This window comes from Carica papaya, chromosome 2, assembly GCF_054855325.1.
Source record: "Carica papaya isolate Zhongbai chromosome 2, ASM5485532v1, whole genome shotgun sequence".
Taxonomy (NCBI): Eukaryota; Viridiplantae; Streptophyta; class Magnoliopsida; order Brassicales; family Caricaceae; genus Carica; species Carica papaya.
In genome coordinates this window covers 9,091,201-9,108,630 of record NC_142310.1, presented here as the reverse complement: position 1 = coordinate 9,108,630, position 17,430 = coordinate 9,091,201, and positions in this window count along the sequence as shown.

The window sequence follows — 17,430 nt, the reverse complement described above, 5'->3', positions numbered from 1 at the left end:
ATGGCCAAATCAGTGTAAAAAGATCGGTGGATGAGACAAAAACCACAGGTAAAGCCTGGCGGTGCTGCCGCGGGAAAAAATGAAAACCACCTCCAATGAGGTCCTTCCTGATTCCTGTTTTGTATAATTTTTCCAACATTGTAATCACCATCCTTTTTTCTACAGGTTGACTGAAGCAAAACACCCAACTGCGAAGGTGTGCTGACGGAGCCGCTGCATCGGAGAACTCCACCGTTGGTAAGCTTCGATTTTTTTGACTTTTTTTGGCCAACCGAGTCCCCTTAACGCATTTTCTCACAGGGATTGGTACAAAGCTGGCCAAAATTGGTTAAAAATTGTTGAAAACAATCAACCCTAGGTAAACCATCGCTGCGGACGACGATGTCGTTACAGGCAGCGGTGCCGTCGCCGGAGCACAGCAGAGCCGCCATGCCAAAATTTCATAATTGGCCAAAAGGGATTCTAACACTGATTCTGGGTTTTTTGGGGTATTTCTAGGTACTTGAAGCGTGTTTTAATCTCCAAAAGAAAATTTAGAAAACTTAAGGATCGCCAGTAGGCGTAGTCAAAAAGTTAGTGTTCGGAGATCAATTTTAGTAAGAATTCCTCACCTTATTCCTTGTTATGAAATTAAAGTTTAATTTTAAATAATATGGTATTTTGTGAAACTTAAAAAATATTCGTAATTAATTACAGGTTACTAATGGAGCCAGAACCAGTTATTTATTACTGTTTGCTATGTTTAGCTGATTGTCTGATTTTACAGTTTTTGAATGCATGATAATACACTGAAATTGGTATGATGATGTGATTATGTTTTCTTGATTTATGTATTGTTTATTTTATGTGATTACAGTTAAATTGGGAAACTAAAAATTAAAAGTAACAAAAAATTATTTGATTAACTGGATAGATGAACGGTAGCCTTGCTAGATATCCTAGGAGATGGTAGACAGACTGGGTACATAAGGAACCCTACCGTGAATGTTGCCTCATACCGGACGGGGTATCGAGGACTGGTAATTTAGTACTCATATCGGACGGGGTATGAGGATGACTCGTTTCACCATCATACCAGACAGGGCATTGAGGGATGATATTTTTTGGCACTCATACCGAATGGGGTATGAGGACAGCCCGTTAGTTGAAAAATGTTGAATAAAGATTCATGCATAGTGGGGACATCCTTATGGAACCCCATGAATACTAGTAAGCTGATAAAGGAGAAAGTTATTGTTTTAACTGATTGAATATAAGATTTTGATATTGTTTATGTTATTGACCTTATAAGTTGGTTTTTTTGGAAATCTTGCTACGGTAAGTATGCGGTAAATAATTTTATTTATAATAAATGAATTTACTTAAATTAAGAGCTCCATTAGTTATTTTTATAATTTTTACCAACCTTCATTTCTGTGTCGGTGAGTAGTGTGATATTCTTACTGAGTTAGTATAGCTCATTTTTTTATTAACCATTTCAGATAGATAGAACCAAGATCTAGAGTCTGATCCACAAGAGGGTTGCGAGTAGGATTGTCTAATTGTTTATTTTTTATTTATTTCTTTAGTTTTTCATTATTTTTTTAAAAGGGTCATTCCCGTAATTCTATTGGGTAATCTGACTTATTGTATAAGGAATGTAAACTCTAATTATTTATTTCGCTTCCGCACTAAATTTATAATTTATCTTTTTTGGAGTTCACGAGCCGTTACAATCTTCATCTACAGTTGTCTCGCCTGATGGCAGCCTTTAAGTGCATGACTAATATCCTCCATCTCATGACCACATATCTCACATCCCATCTCTGTGGTTATATGTCTTCTCGCCTGTTCACTATTCGTTAGGATGCTCTTCTGAAGAGTCAACCAGATGAAATGTTTGATTCTTTGGGCATTGGGCTATTTCCAAGCAAGCTCCCATATCCTACCTACATCAAGAGAAACATTATCAATAAATAAAGAATAAAATGAGTGAAAAAATAACATATTGTTCGATGATAGGCCCCAATAAGGCTCGTCAAACCCTATATCACCATGTGGCACGACAACAGCCACTAAGTGAATCAGAATGGGAGCAGGAAGCATGGTGTGTAAAAGGTCCTAGTTCAACTAGCCCTTCGGGGTAACCAGGTCCTTGACTTTCGTGGACAGCAATGACTCTTCTACTGGTTAAAAAATCATAAGCTTGAGGGGGCCACACTCCTTAACCAGTTATCAAACCAGAACTTTGTTTTGCTCCCTTCATCAATATGCCAATGAATCCCAAATCTGAGCTCGTTCTAAAGACTATTGAGATTTCTCCAGAGATGGGACCACTCATTCGACTTTGTTGTGGTCTTGTAAGCCTCATCCTAGTTATACTTGTGTCTAATGATTTGCACCCAAAGAAGGTGGGGTTTAGTATGATAGTGAAGCCGACCTTTATGAGGAAAACCCTATTTAGATCCTCGAGTCGGAGAATGCCCGTGCTACCAGAGGAGCAAGGACGACACATAGTATCCCAATTAACCAGATTAAGTTTCTTAGACTCACTGGACGAGTCCAAATAAAGTTCTGCACCACACTATCAATTCGATCGCATAAAGTTTTTAGAAGGGTGGTACTCATTCCAAAAGCAGCCTTTGAGGCCCTCCACATGGGTCTGAATCGCCGCTGGCGACGTGCTAGCAAATTCATCCTGTTGTTTCCTTGCTTTAAGTTCTTTGCGGGAAGACTTGTACACTTTGATCCCAAGCAGTCGTTTATCAGGCAATTTGGCCGCGAGTTAGTTTTTTCTCTGTAGAGAGATATGTTCGACAGCAACCACGAACTGAGAACTTGGCTAAGTCCCCTCAACTCTCTTATTGCCTTTGTTAATTTGAATGACAATATTTTTGCTCGAATCCAAAGTGGTGTGGGCTTGGAGGAAAATTTTATTGGCAGGCCAGGGAGAATAGGGCTTTTGTTGGTACATTGGTTCCTATTAAAAGGACGGTTTGGGCCTTCTTAAACTAAATCCGTCATTGGGTTTTGGCTAACGTTCTTCTCATGATCTATCTTCTGGCCCATTTTTGCAGAACCTACCTCACTAGTGGGCCCATTATGACTGTCTTGATTTTCCCAAAACTTGTGTTGGTTAGTCTCCTCAGTATCTTTGCTATCCCTCCTCTGCTGCCCAGAAATCCTCTCCCGAATTATAGAGCCTGATTTGGGCGTTGTCCAGATTTGATCTTTATTCCTCGATTCCTCCACCCCATAATGTGCAATCACATTAAAATGGGATCCTGTGGTAGACTTTCATTTGGAAGTAACAGGTTCCTTGGGATTCGGGTTATTTCCTTTTCTGTCAAACTTCCGTCCCTAGTGAGCCACTTACATCTAAAGACCAAATTTCTCCTCCGGCGTCGTCGTTTATGGTGGGTTGTTTCCATCCATCTGCAAGTCCTCACTAGTCTATCCTGGCTCACTGCCAGTACTATGTGAGAACTTGTCACGAAGATGGCCATAGTAACCACAATCAAAGAAGATGAGCGGTAATCCTTCATATTCAACTTTCTATATTTTCTTATCGACCAAATAACTTCGACACTAGAGGCTTGGTGAGGTCTAGAGCGATGGCCAGCCGGATAAACTTCTCCCTCTCAAAAATTTCAGTGTTATAATCGATTTTCATCATAGTCCCGACCACCTTAGCAATCGCCTGTAAAACACTTTTGTGATAATACTGAATTGAAAGTCCTAGGAATCTCACCCAACCAACCATCGAGTTCACCATTGTGTCGTTGACAGAGAAATTAGAGGTCCATGCTGCACCATGAGGTAGTGTCTGAAAATAATCCCGGGACCCCCAGTAAGGATTTGCACATAATCATCAGGGTTGCTGAATTTGACCAGACAATATTCGTTGTGGAGGTTGATGAGTTGGAAGTGTCTGGTTGGCCACCAGAGGCTTTGGAGGTGGCCGAGTAGAGTACGATAACTTATGAATTTCCCTAGTAATCAGATGACTAAATAGTTCTTCATGGATCGGGAGAGAGAGTTTTGGACTCTGTAGGAAATGGAGATTATAGGGATCCCATCTTCTGCCTTGAAAAGGACATCCTCCTCCTTCACTTCGATTTCTTCGGTCAACCTATCGGAGTGTAGAGTATTTGTCAGCTTATCCCTAAATGAGCTCATCCCACTCCCCCAGATTCTCGGATTAGCGTCCTTATCTCCTTTGGCCTCTTTTGTTGTCTCAACATCATCTACTTTAGCCATATTCTCATCCTTAGTAGAGTTTTTATCTCTGCTGTTAGTCTCCGCAGAGGTAGGATCAAATCGTATATGGACTTTTTTTGTTGATATGTTATCCTTCGGGCACGGCGGAGCTTCACCTCTTTCATGGAGTACGATGTCACCAGAGAGCGTCATTTTTTTTTTTGATCTTATACTTCTTGAATTTAAGGATAACCGTGTTAAGGGTATTTCATATATTTATGTTTTATCCTTAATTTTGCAAAATAATAATTAAAATGATCATCCTCAAAAATTATATTAGTAGACAAAAATGCAAAAAAAATTTTTCGGCCTATTGCATATTGTATTAGAATAAAACTAATCATGTTATTGTAAAATATAGTAGATATTTTTCTATAAGGTGGCTTTTTATCTTATACATGGTGATAATCTTCTATCATTGTTTTAATAAAATCTTCTTTTACCTTTCAAAAAATAAATGACGAATAAGTCCTTTAACACATGAATTAAATTTTAAAAATTAATTTTAATATAGTTGGAGACCATAAAATTTATTAGATTAAAAATTTATATTTATATTAAGTAAGATATCAAATTTAATACAACAAAATTGCGTCTCAAATGGTGACAAATCCTTTATTTAAGTCAAAGATTTCAAAAAACAAAATCACGTTCTAAATACTCACAGATTCTTCATTTAATTTTAAAGATTTTTTAAGTTCTAGTATAAAATAAAACCTATATCTTCTGCAGCCTACATAAAATATTCAACCATATATCATTTATTCTCCTTTCAAGTTTCAATTATTCTTCAATAAAACTTAGTTTTCTTGATGGTGCAAAGAAGAAATATCGCAAAAAGTTGGTTTTTCATAACCTACACGAGCTATAGAGTTATTCATTATTGATTAAACGTAGAGGTACGCACTAAAGCTTTATCTGTTAAAAGAAAGTAAAAAAAAAAAATCGAACTTATTTTTATTTTTCTTAATCTTCATGCACAAATATAAAATTTAGATATTTAATGTTAATATTTTTTATTGTCTAATATCAGTTCATAAGGTTTAAAGAAGGACACTTTGGAGAAGATATGTACGAGCAAAATTTTACAGGACCCAAGACCATGTTGCACTCATTTTCCCTCGGTAAGGTTTCATTTGTGCCATTCATACCAATATCCTTTTCCGTTATAAATGTCTTCTTCTTGGGTGGCAATGTAAGAACTCGTATGAGTTGCTCTACCATGGTATGTAAGGTACTTTCTCAATACATTTTTTTTTCCTGTATTTCAATTTTATTTGTAAGTAATGTTTAAATATATATTGAGAAATACTAGAATATATTTTATTAATAAAATTTAGAGAAGCTTCCATTATAAGATACTAAATATAATAAATATATCTTTTAAGTAATTAATTTATAACTCATTGCACATAAAACATTAGCTACCCATGCAATCTAATCACACTAGTATTTGGAGAAGTCCTCAAGTTGCTATATATCTTCTCTCTTTATTTACTCTTTTTGGTTGAAAAAATAGTTTCATTATTCTCATTAATAAAGAAAACAATGGGAATTAGGGAGAAGAATAAAAATTTTTGCATGTTAATTAAGTATCCATGCATCAAAAGAAAAGTTAATGATCATATTTTTCTAGAACCCAAGAATTTTGAGTATTAGGAAAAACATCCAATCTTTAATAAATCATTATTTTTCAGGAAATAATATCTGCATATATTTTTTTTTAAAATCCAATAACATATTACTAGTTTTTATTAAATCAGATTTTTTATTTCATTTCAGGATTTTAGTAAAATCCTTTTAAATAATAAGATTATGATAAATCAAAAAATAAATTCAACAGATACCTCACACTTTTATAAATATATTTTATATGTGCATATTTTACAAATATAAATATACGTACTTAAACAATATGTAGCATTATTTTTAAAGGATTTTTAAGATAGAAAAATAATATATATATATATCTATATTCTTCTCTCATTAATTCAAAAGAGTTGTCTTTCTCTTCTTCAAAACCCAAATTGCAAATACAATTTTTTAAGTCTAATTGTCATCCATCATGCAGCACAAAGCCCTTCAGATTAGAGCATCGAATGCATGGCCGCCACAGAACCTGAACAAACGACAACAAGCTAGGAAGTCTTATCTTCCACCACCTCCATGCTCGGAGCCTCTCCAGATGCTGCCCCCGCCACTGCATGGATTTGTATACTATGCGGTGGAAGATGGCATGTGCGTCCAAATTCCAATTGACAGTGACGATCAAGTTCAGATCGTGAATGGTCGGCAAGTTGACACCGAAACCATCAATACCTTGAAAGAGGTGCGTAAGAGAAAGAACCAACGTGCCAACACCTATATCTCTGTCTACTTCGACAGAGAGACACACAATTTTGGCTGGTTGATTCGAGGATGGATTGCCGAGAAAAGAATGACAGCACCACAAAAGACTTACTGGGTACGTATGTCTTACAAATGCTTTAGTTAAACTTGACATAAATATGTACATATATGAATATTAACCTTGGTATATCTATATATAAGTGTATATAATACTTAATATTCCTTTCGTTATCCAATTAATTAACCCATTTTAATTATATTCAAATATATTATTTAGCCTATTTTAGTAAATCATAAATTTAAAAACTACATCCATAAATTCATATAAAATACTTAATATTCTTTTAATAATTCAACTAAATGAACCAATTTAATTATATATGAAACTATGATTTAACCTACTTTAGTAAATTTTAAGTTTACAGTTACATTTATAAATTCTTATAAAATTATTCCACAAATTAAAAATTATCTTTATTTTTGCAGCGATATTATGATCCGAGGGGAAAACAACACACCTCCCGAAAGCAAATCCTCAAGTTTTGGGAAGAGCAACAATAAGGACATTACATTTTTATATGTATACTATATACGTATATATTTAACAAATGTGAAATATCTATAGTTTTAAGTTTAAAAAATTAGCTAATCGTTGTTATGTGTTTTTTACTCTTGGATCTCTTATTTAAAATAAAAAGTTATTAAGTTTTTGTGATCCTTTAAGTTTTATTTCTACAATTTTTTAAAAAAAATTTATAATATCATACTTATATGGTCTATAAATTTATATTATGAATCACTCAATATTAATTATCTAATTTTAATTAATTAACAAGGTAATAATTATACATACATTTGTATGTACAGTATGGTAAAGAGATGTAAAAAGGATAAACTTGATCAACACTCATCGTTAAATTTCTCTTTTAAATTATGAAACAAAAAAAGAGTTAGCGGAAAATATTCAAAGCCATTTCTATCTATCTCATTTTTTTTCCTTCATTTTTCCATTTAAGCTTCATTGGTCCAAAATAAATATTAGCACTCACATTCTAAAAATTTTAAAAGAAAAAACGTTGTAAGAAAATTTATATATATGTATATATTTTATACACACACACACTCAATACCATACATAGCTTTTGTTGGCAGACAATTTTTTAGATTAAAAAGACGAAAGGTCAAGTTTTTGTTATTTATAATCTAAAAAAATATATGAATTTATTCTTCCAAAAAAAAATTTAAAATAAAGACCATGGATAAAACAAATTATGTATTCATTTAGGATAAATTCTGTAAGATCACGCTTACAATTTATTTCTTAGGGAGCATAAAAATTTGATAATAATAATGTCCCCAATTAAATTGCATTTCCTCTCTATTTAGTAAGGTATTAAAAAATAAAAATAATAAAAATAATGTTGTTTTAGTGATATTACAAATTAAGCAGGATCATGTCTATACCACTATGTATTATATTGTGTAAAAAAAAATTAATATAAATAAAATAAACATAAAAAAAATTGATAAGAAGGATCCGTCCCATATAAAATGTTGGCTAGTAGTGTAGCAGCCCCGGAAATTTAAAATGGAATTTATATTATAAACATCAAATGCGGAAGCGAAGACAAAATTGATTAACATCCCTTACACTAAAACCAAAAATGTGCTCACAAAATATAAAAGATTAAACTACCTAAAGGGGAAACTTGAAAGTAAAAACTACGAATGTGACTATGGAGTCCTTAGGCGTCCCATTCGTCGTCCTCCTGCGGAACCGGCTCGGGAACGATGTCCTCTTGATCTGAAATGATTAAATAAGGAATGAGCTACACTAGCCCAGTAAAGACATCACGATATCTCACCGTCACGGAGGTAAAGGTGGGTAGAAAACACAAAAGACCAATGGAGCATGATTTACGACAAATCCTTTTATTAATAATAAAACCTTTACCATCCACTTACCTCGGTGGAATTTATAAAACAATATACGAAAGCAATAACATTATCATAATCATGGAATCATATAAACTGTAAAACATAACACTTATCACGCCTTTCGTAATTCAATCATTATACAACATATCTTTTCCTTATTTACCAGCCTACTAGTATCCGTGGGGGTCCATAGGGGTCCCGCTACCCGTTAACCTTTAACATTCGTCATCGGATTCCAGGGCCGTCCCCATACCCCGTCCGGTATGGGCGTCAAAACCATAAACCTCAATACCCCGTCCGGTATGAGGGTGAAACGGGCCGTCCCCATACCCCGTCCGGTATGGGCGCCAAAACCATAAACCTCAATACCCCGTCCGGTATGAGGGTGAAACGGGCCGTCCCCATACCCCGTCCGGTATGGGCGCCAAAACACACAAGATCTCCATACCCCGTCCGGTATGGGAGACCACAATCCCGGTAGGGTTCCCTACGGACCCGGTCCGTCCACCATCTCCCAGGATATCTAGTCGGGCTGAACACATTATACAATTTCCATTCACATAATCTTTCATTCTCCTTTTCCCTCAGTCAGCATTATCAATCACATACAAACAAACAAAACGATAATTTATGCCAAACAGACAACATATAACACCAATATCCCGGTCATTCAATCCATAATCAATAAAACAGTAAAATATGCACACGAAACTATAAAATAAAAACTTCGAACCTCATGCTGTATTCAAAACTGTAAAACAGGCCAAATAACAGTTAACCGACAAACACACTAGACTCGGGCTCCATTAGCGACCTTAAGCAATTTCACACATTCGTTGATTCATGAAATACCGTTTTATCATTTATTGGACTTTAAAACCGTGATAGGAAATAAGGTGAGGGGTCCTTACTCGTTTTGGGGTCCGAACACGGCTTCACAGTGCGCTTGCAGGCTGTCCCTAATTTTTCCTGAATTTTCCTCGGGGAACTGAAACGCACTACTGGTACCTGCACGTGTTCTAAAAAAAATCCCAAATTAGGCCCAGGGCCCCTTTCGGCCCTAATCGCAACTCCGGCACGGCGGCTCCGCCGTGCTCCGACGGCGGCGATTCGCCTCGGGTTGGCTGTTTTCGGCCGTTTCCGGCCGAATTCTGCCACACTCGCATCGGTCCCTGCGAGAAAACAACCCTAGGGCCCCCGGGGGGCCAAAAAATCACGGAAAAACGGAGCTTACCGGCGGCGGCGCTCTCGGGTGCGGCGGCTCTCCGGAGAGGTTCGTATTTTGGTGATTCGGCTCCGGTCAACCTGTAGAGAAAAGAGTGGTGATCACGGTGATATAAAAATTGCATCAAACGGAGGCCGGGAAGGGCCTCATCGGAGGCAAAAACCGAGAAGGGCGCGGCGGCGCCGCTGGGCTTCGGCCGTGCATTCCGGCCGTTTGGCCAGGATTTTGGCTCCGATTTGGCCACAGGAGGAATCAGCGTGGAAAAACGAGTCGGGGGTACGAAATTTACCTCGATCGGCGGTCGGAAGTTCCTCCGGTGCGGCGGCGGGTGGCGGCGGCCGGCTTCTGGTTCGTCTTCTCCGGCGAGTGGCAGGCGGCTAGGGTTTGTGGTCTGGTGTGGGGGTTCTATTTATAACCCCTTGCCTTTTGATCTCAGCCGTCCATTTTGTTTTAATCTGGGCCGTCCGATCGCACGTTTGATCTGGGCCGTCCGATTGCGCCCACGCGGATCGCCAACGTGGCCCTTTTTGGAACGACGTAGTTTTGCCACGTGGCAGGTCCCGGTTGGCCGGGACTGCTGACCGGGCCTGCTGACGTGGTTGCCGACGTTTTTTTTTTTTTTTTTTTTTCTCCTCGGTCCGGGCGCTACAAGTAGTTTTCGGCAACACCGACGTGTATGATGCTAGGGTCTTGAGATTTAGTAGTTTTGTTGCGTGGGTTGATCAGGCTCTATTGTATTGCAGAACGATAAATTTGTACCATTATCTCACAAAATTATCTCTTAACCATTATCTTAACAAAATTATCGGTTAAATTTCTAAATAAATAGTTAATAAGTTCTTTATCACAAAAATTAAATTCAAAAGTAAATTTTAATCGAAGTGGTTCATTTTGTAATAAAATGTCAAAATTCAGCACAATTCCTCCCTCGTGTTTACGTTTCTGATTGCTCTCTTGGACACTTCATCCGCTAAGACGTCAAACTTTTCAAAATTACAGATTTCTCCTTATTTTAAAAATATTCTCCATTTCAGTCACTTTTAAATCACATATATATATATATTTCAATTTCTTCAATTTTTTTCAATTTAACCCTTATAGTAATTTACTTTTATTTTTCTTAGTATTTGAAATTTAATGTTATTTTTTTTAGAAATGTAACAGCCATAAATTCTGATCTAATAAGGTCTTTTAGTCATGTAATTTATTTATTAATTTAAAATAAATATATTTCTTATTTTAAATAAAATAGATTTAAAATGGATTAACAATTTAAGTACAATTATATAGAAGTGGAAAAATGAACCTTTAAAATTTTAATAAAAGAGGTATTTTCAATTGTAACGACCCGCTTTATTTGAATATAAAGGAGCTTCACCTCATATATAAACCTGATAAATTTTGTGCAACACTATGTTAATCTCTATAAATCAGTAATACATCTCTTGTACGGAGTCACAATTCATGAGGCTTACAATAATCTTTTGAATTTATATTACAATAATACATTTAGATCTACTTTATAATAAACGTTCAATTTAGCTAAAAGATTCTTCGAAGTCTTCCTTTGATCTTGAACTCCTTCCTGACCTGAACTAATCTATACTAGGGGTGTAAATTGGGGTGAACTTCACAGACTCAGTAAGAATAAAGTAGTATTCAAAGCAGAGATATGTAAACACACATTCATACAGGTTTAATAAGGCAAATGCAAATTTTATCGAGTAAAATCCAAAGTTGAACAACACTCATACCATCATCCCTTTTTTTCCTTTTATTGAAAAAGATCTCTATTCTTTTCTCTTACTAGCAATCATCCATACACGTAACATTAAGAAATCATTAGAAACACTGTAAAAAGTACAATCAACATGCATTTCAATAAATGTAACACTTGGTCCTTACCATTTCACCGAAACTAGGGTTACTTACCATTTCCATTTATATCACATATTGTCATTTTCCTTACTGGTATCACTGGGGGCCTATAGGGATCCCCACTACACGCGGATGTACAAACATTTCTTTTATAATCCATCAGTCGTCCCCATATTCCCTCTGGTAATTGGCGCCACAATTATAATTCATTTCAACACCCCATCCGGTATGAGCGTAATTAAACCAATCTCCAACTCCCTTCAACATGGGACTTCCTAATCCCATACGACTGAGAACACATTCACGATAGGGTTCACCCTATGTATCAAAGATTATTTTTATTTCATATCTTCATTTTAGAAACTCAAACATTCTTGATATTTTATTCTTTTTCTACCCAAATATTATATTTATATTTTTAAAGAAAAATTCATATTCAATAGTAGTATTAATTTATACTCTCACTCACACTGCCAATAATCAATCTCATCATGCTCACACACCTATTTACACAATTGAGATATACACTCATTCCACTCATAACGAGTATACATAAAAACAAACTTGTGTGTATATCAAACACACACAAAATCGTTTGAGCAAGTAGTCACATGCATATATATATATGTCTAACATATACAGTTTACATCATATTAAACATATACTCAACGCACTACATAAGCGACAAGCAACCATGATCCATATCTACACACATTACTTACTTAAATTTATCTTGGTACCATTATATTTAACCATAAACCTATTCTAATTATGTATATATATATACTTTCTCACAATATATATATATATATATATTTCATCTAATTATGATTTAACATATATAAACCATTATAAACATATTAATCATAAATATCATAATACTTATAAATATATAAAATGTTAACACATATCTCACATTCACCTATATAACTCATACATACAAATTCTCTAATTATTGACATACCTAAACACCACCATGCTTCTTCTTTCTTCTTCTTCTTTGTTTCCCCACCCATGTTCCCCTTTCTGCTAGGGCTTTTCTTAATTTTTTTAATTTTTTAAATTTTCTTTATTTTTTAATTTTTATTTTTATTTTGGCCTGGGCTGGGTTTCCTCCTCTCCTTGGGCCTGGTTGTTACATCAATAATTGTATTTTGTAAGAAATTTTATAATTCTAGTTCTTTAAATAAATTAAATAAAATTAATAATAATAATAATAATAATAGTAAATTTATAAATATATACATATATATATTTATGTATATTTTAAATCTTGTTTTTGTTTATATTCTGGAGTGATTTTAAATAATTTAGAAATTTATAGAATAGAATAAAATAAAAAATATATATATATATATATGAACTGAAATAAATTTTTATAGCTATGTATATAAGTAAATATATGTATAAATACATAAATGAATGAGTAAATATATATGTATAAATATGTGTGTATGTATATATATATATATATAAAAGTAAATATAGAGATGTATGAGCAGATAAATATATATAAATATACAACTGTGTGTATATAAAAAAGCATATATATGTATAAATAAATAGAAGTATGAATGTATATTTATATATTGAAGTATATATCTATAAATATATATGTGTGTGTGCATATGTATAGGCATATATTATGTGTAAATAAATAGAAGTGTGTATGTAAATATATATGTATAGATATATATAGGTGTGTGTGTATATATAAATTGAAGGCTCGCAGGAAGGGAAATTATGCCCACACCTTCTAGCCCAGCTCTTCTTTCTTTCCTGTAAACCTTAGGCGAGTGGAGGTTGGATGGTTTGCAACTGAACCCCATGCACATTCAGATGTTGTGGACATTTAACCACCCCGCAGGAGAGCCACCTGGCTGGCAGATGGCAGCACCGATCAACAAATTTTTGGGGCTGTCGGCCACCCCTTCCAATCAATGATGGAGATGGCCTGCATGTAAATGGAAGGTGGAGATCCTTTTCCAGTTTTTCCTTAAATCCTTCTTATACGAAAAGCATTCCTTCATTTCTTTTTATTGTAACCAAACTAGCAAATGAAACATAAGTGAGTGAATGAGAGGATTTTCTGTAGTAGATTTAGAAGTAGATTTGGTATTCGGGTTGAAGGCTTGAACATCACTTCCATTGAGGTAAGTTTTCCAGGTTCATCTCTTCTTGTTCTTCTTTCATTTTAGATTACAACTAACTAGAAATAGGATTTCCAGTTAAGTATAATCAACCTCAACAAAGAATCAAGCTGTTTCCAAGTTTGTTTTCCAGAATTCCTTGCAGACCGCACCTTTCCGCGTTGCAGTTTGTTTTCCAGCTTCTAACCCAATTATTTCCTTCGTGTTTTTCGGTCCGTTTCTGCTGTTGCATCAAGGTAAAAATTGGGAATAATTTAGATGTACAAATATGTTCTTTATAGATTGCATTTCATGGGTGGTTTGATTAAAAGAAAATATTAAACAATGTGGTTTTAAAATGGAAACGGGTGGGTGTGTTCACCGAATGAAAAACAGAGGCCATTAGCCTCTATTAAGTGTTTGGGCATCGAAATGCCCCTGAACTCGTGCTTTACAGTTTCTTCTGTGCTGACACGTGAAGGAGATAGATTCTAGGCATAACTGGATAACCTGGAACTGCCTCTGATAGACTGCCAACGCGCAGATGCCAAGCTGAAGAGAGTTGAGAGTATTCGGGCACTAGAGTATGTTAAAATAGGGACCCGACAGTGTGCCTTTGCACACGGTCTGTTCCCTTGGTCTGGTTGCACTGTGCAGCAGGCCAGCGGGCCGTACTGGCCTGACAGACATGAGCCCATGTAGAGGGGCCTTCACGGAAGCCTACTGAACCATAAGCCCAACGTGGGGACTTTGTTTCCTTGGGCTGGATTTGGACAAGTGGGTTTTTTTGGGGAATAATAATAATAAAACATAATAAATTAGAAAACAATGGAAAATGTTTAATTGGTATGAAAAGGATGAAGATTGACATAATAATAATAATTAATAAAATTAGAAGATGGGTAAAAATTAAATTAGAAGACGATTAAGTATAATATAAAATAGGAATATGAGTAAGATTTGTGATGGAAACATTGATAAAAATAATAAAACTGAATAAATAATAAATAATAATAACGAAACCTAATTTAGATTTAAATAAAATACACTAATTAAATAAGAATTAAATAAATAGAATTAGAAATCTAAGTAAAATAAAGTATGGTAAACAAATAATTGGATAATAATTCAAATAAATAAATTATAATAAAGTTTCCATATTAATAAAATTAATAGGATAAAATAATATATTAAATTTAAGAAAGAATTATTAAAGAGTCTAAAACATAAATAATACAGTGTCGAATTAAATTTAATGCACTAATTTTCTTGGAAGATATAGAGGTTATAGGAGAACCACTACACTTTGGGTGTGGCATTTGGTTCTAACTATGGGACTAGGTTAAGTGGTCTGCGGATTCTGAATTGATTATAATTCACGATTATAGAGCTCAAGGATGTAAATGATGGTGACCGAAGTGATATCTAATTGATGACGATCGGAGAGTATTGAGTGATTTTTAGACATCTTTATCGTTACTAATTAATTGCAATTTCATCCTTAGTTAGTTGGTGACCTGCACCCTCCTTGAAAATAATGTAAGCCGCTGCACGCATAGAATTGTAACCAATAAAATTAAAATTAAGATAATAATTTGACATTAAAATTGAGTGAGAAGAAGTGTTTACTCTTGAGTGCTTGTGTGTGAATTATATAAATGCATTAAATACGATATTGAATGTCACTTATGGATGAATTATTATTGTGCAAAGTGATTGGTATGATATTATGGTTTGTTTTATTTTTATTAACTATTTTCTTAATTCTGCGTTATAGAAATGTTTTCAAAATATGTTTGTATGCTTTTAATATTGTCTACATTGGAGCTCACCCAATTTTAACCCCCCCTCATCACCCTCCACATATGCAAATTTTGATAAGTTGTTGAGGACCTTTGCCTAGTTCTTTTCCAATAAGATTAATTGTGGGAGCATACCTATGTATTTCGTTAAAACTTTTTTTATACTATCATATTTTATATAGATTATCTCTTTTGATTTGTATATAAACATAGATGACCTCATGCCTCAATGTACAGTTTTTGTATGTTGTATTGAGATGAATAGTTCTGCTGCTATATGCATATATTTTTCTTTATGTCTACTCTATCGGACGTTGGTGCCCCACTTGGCATCGGGATATCATAGAAAATTTAAATTTTTTGGGGTTGGATTAAATTAATAGTTTCTAAAAATTTGGCTTTCGGTATTGTAAAAGCCCAAGATTTAATGAAATGAAATTTATTGAATTAATGAACTAATATCAGAGACAATTGAGAATTTAAAGTTTACATTCCTTGCATAGTAAATTAAAATGTCAATAGAAATATGCAAATGTTCTTTTAAGGAAATTAAAAATAACATAAATATAAATATAACTAAAATCCTATAAGGTCAATCTCCGCAAGACGTCTGAATGTGAGAGGTAACTTTTAGTCGCTAACTTTTTTATTGTTCATGATCTGGATCTTAATCTTTCTAATCTGAAATACTTAAATAAGGGGGATGAATTATACTAATTCAATAAGAATATTAACACTTAACAACTGATAGAGAAATTAAAAGTTGGTAAAAATCATAAAATAACCAACGAAATCATTTTTTTAAAAAACAAATTCATTTAATGTAAAAATGTAAATTTCATACCCACTTTTTAAGTTTTCAAATTTGACTTATGAAGGCTTTTGTCAAGATAGCAATTTATTATATATTCTAAGGATAATAATAATAAACTTTACCTTTTACCTACTTACCAGTATCTCTGGAGTTCCATAGGGGTTCTCCCTACGCGTGGGCCCAATATCCAATTTATCAATTAACCGATCGTCTCATACCATGTCTGATAATGGACGTTAAATGTACCACCGCCTCAATACCATGTCTGGTATGAGGATGAACAAATTTTGTCCAACCTCTTCCGATATGAAATTTCTCAGCCCCGTTCCACTTATGTAATGCCCACGGTAGGGTTTGCCTTATGTACCGAGACCATATACCTTTTTCTATAGTACCCGGTAAATCTTTTATACACATTTTTATATCATCAATCAGCTACCAATCACATACAATAATCTTATCTTATAATTACATGACAATTGAATGACTTTTAAACAGGTAATATAAATTTATACTTTAACAATTAAGAAAAATGTGATTAAGGCATTTATTTCAAATCAATCAACAAATAGGAATAAATGGTTAAGTTGATCAATGAATAAGAAGACAAATAAACCCATGAATTAAAGTGCATGCGGTAAGTAAACAATAACATTTTAGCAATAATTGAACAGTATTGATAAAATAAGTAATTTCGTACTGACTAGTTAACAGCTCTACTGGAGACGTGTATTTAATTAATTAAAGATTTTCAATATTCATAAATTACACTATTATTATTTATTAAACTTTAATTAACTGTAACGAGAGAAAATAATGAGAGATTCTTACCCCGGATCGGCGTTTGAAATACCGCCTTTTTCACTGCACTTCCTAGTGGTTCTCGAATTTCTTGGGTTTATTATGTAAAAACTAAAAATACGTATTACATATTCTGAAATACCTTAAAAAGACCGAAAATAAGGGGTTTTAAATTTTTTCAGCCAGTTTAGGGTTTCGGCACAGTGCCGCTGCCATATTTCGGCGCCGACTCCATTGTCTACGGCGGTGTCTCCT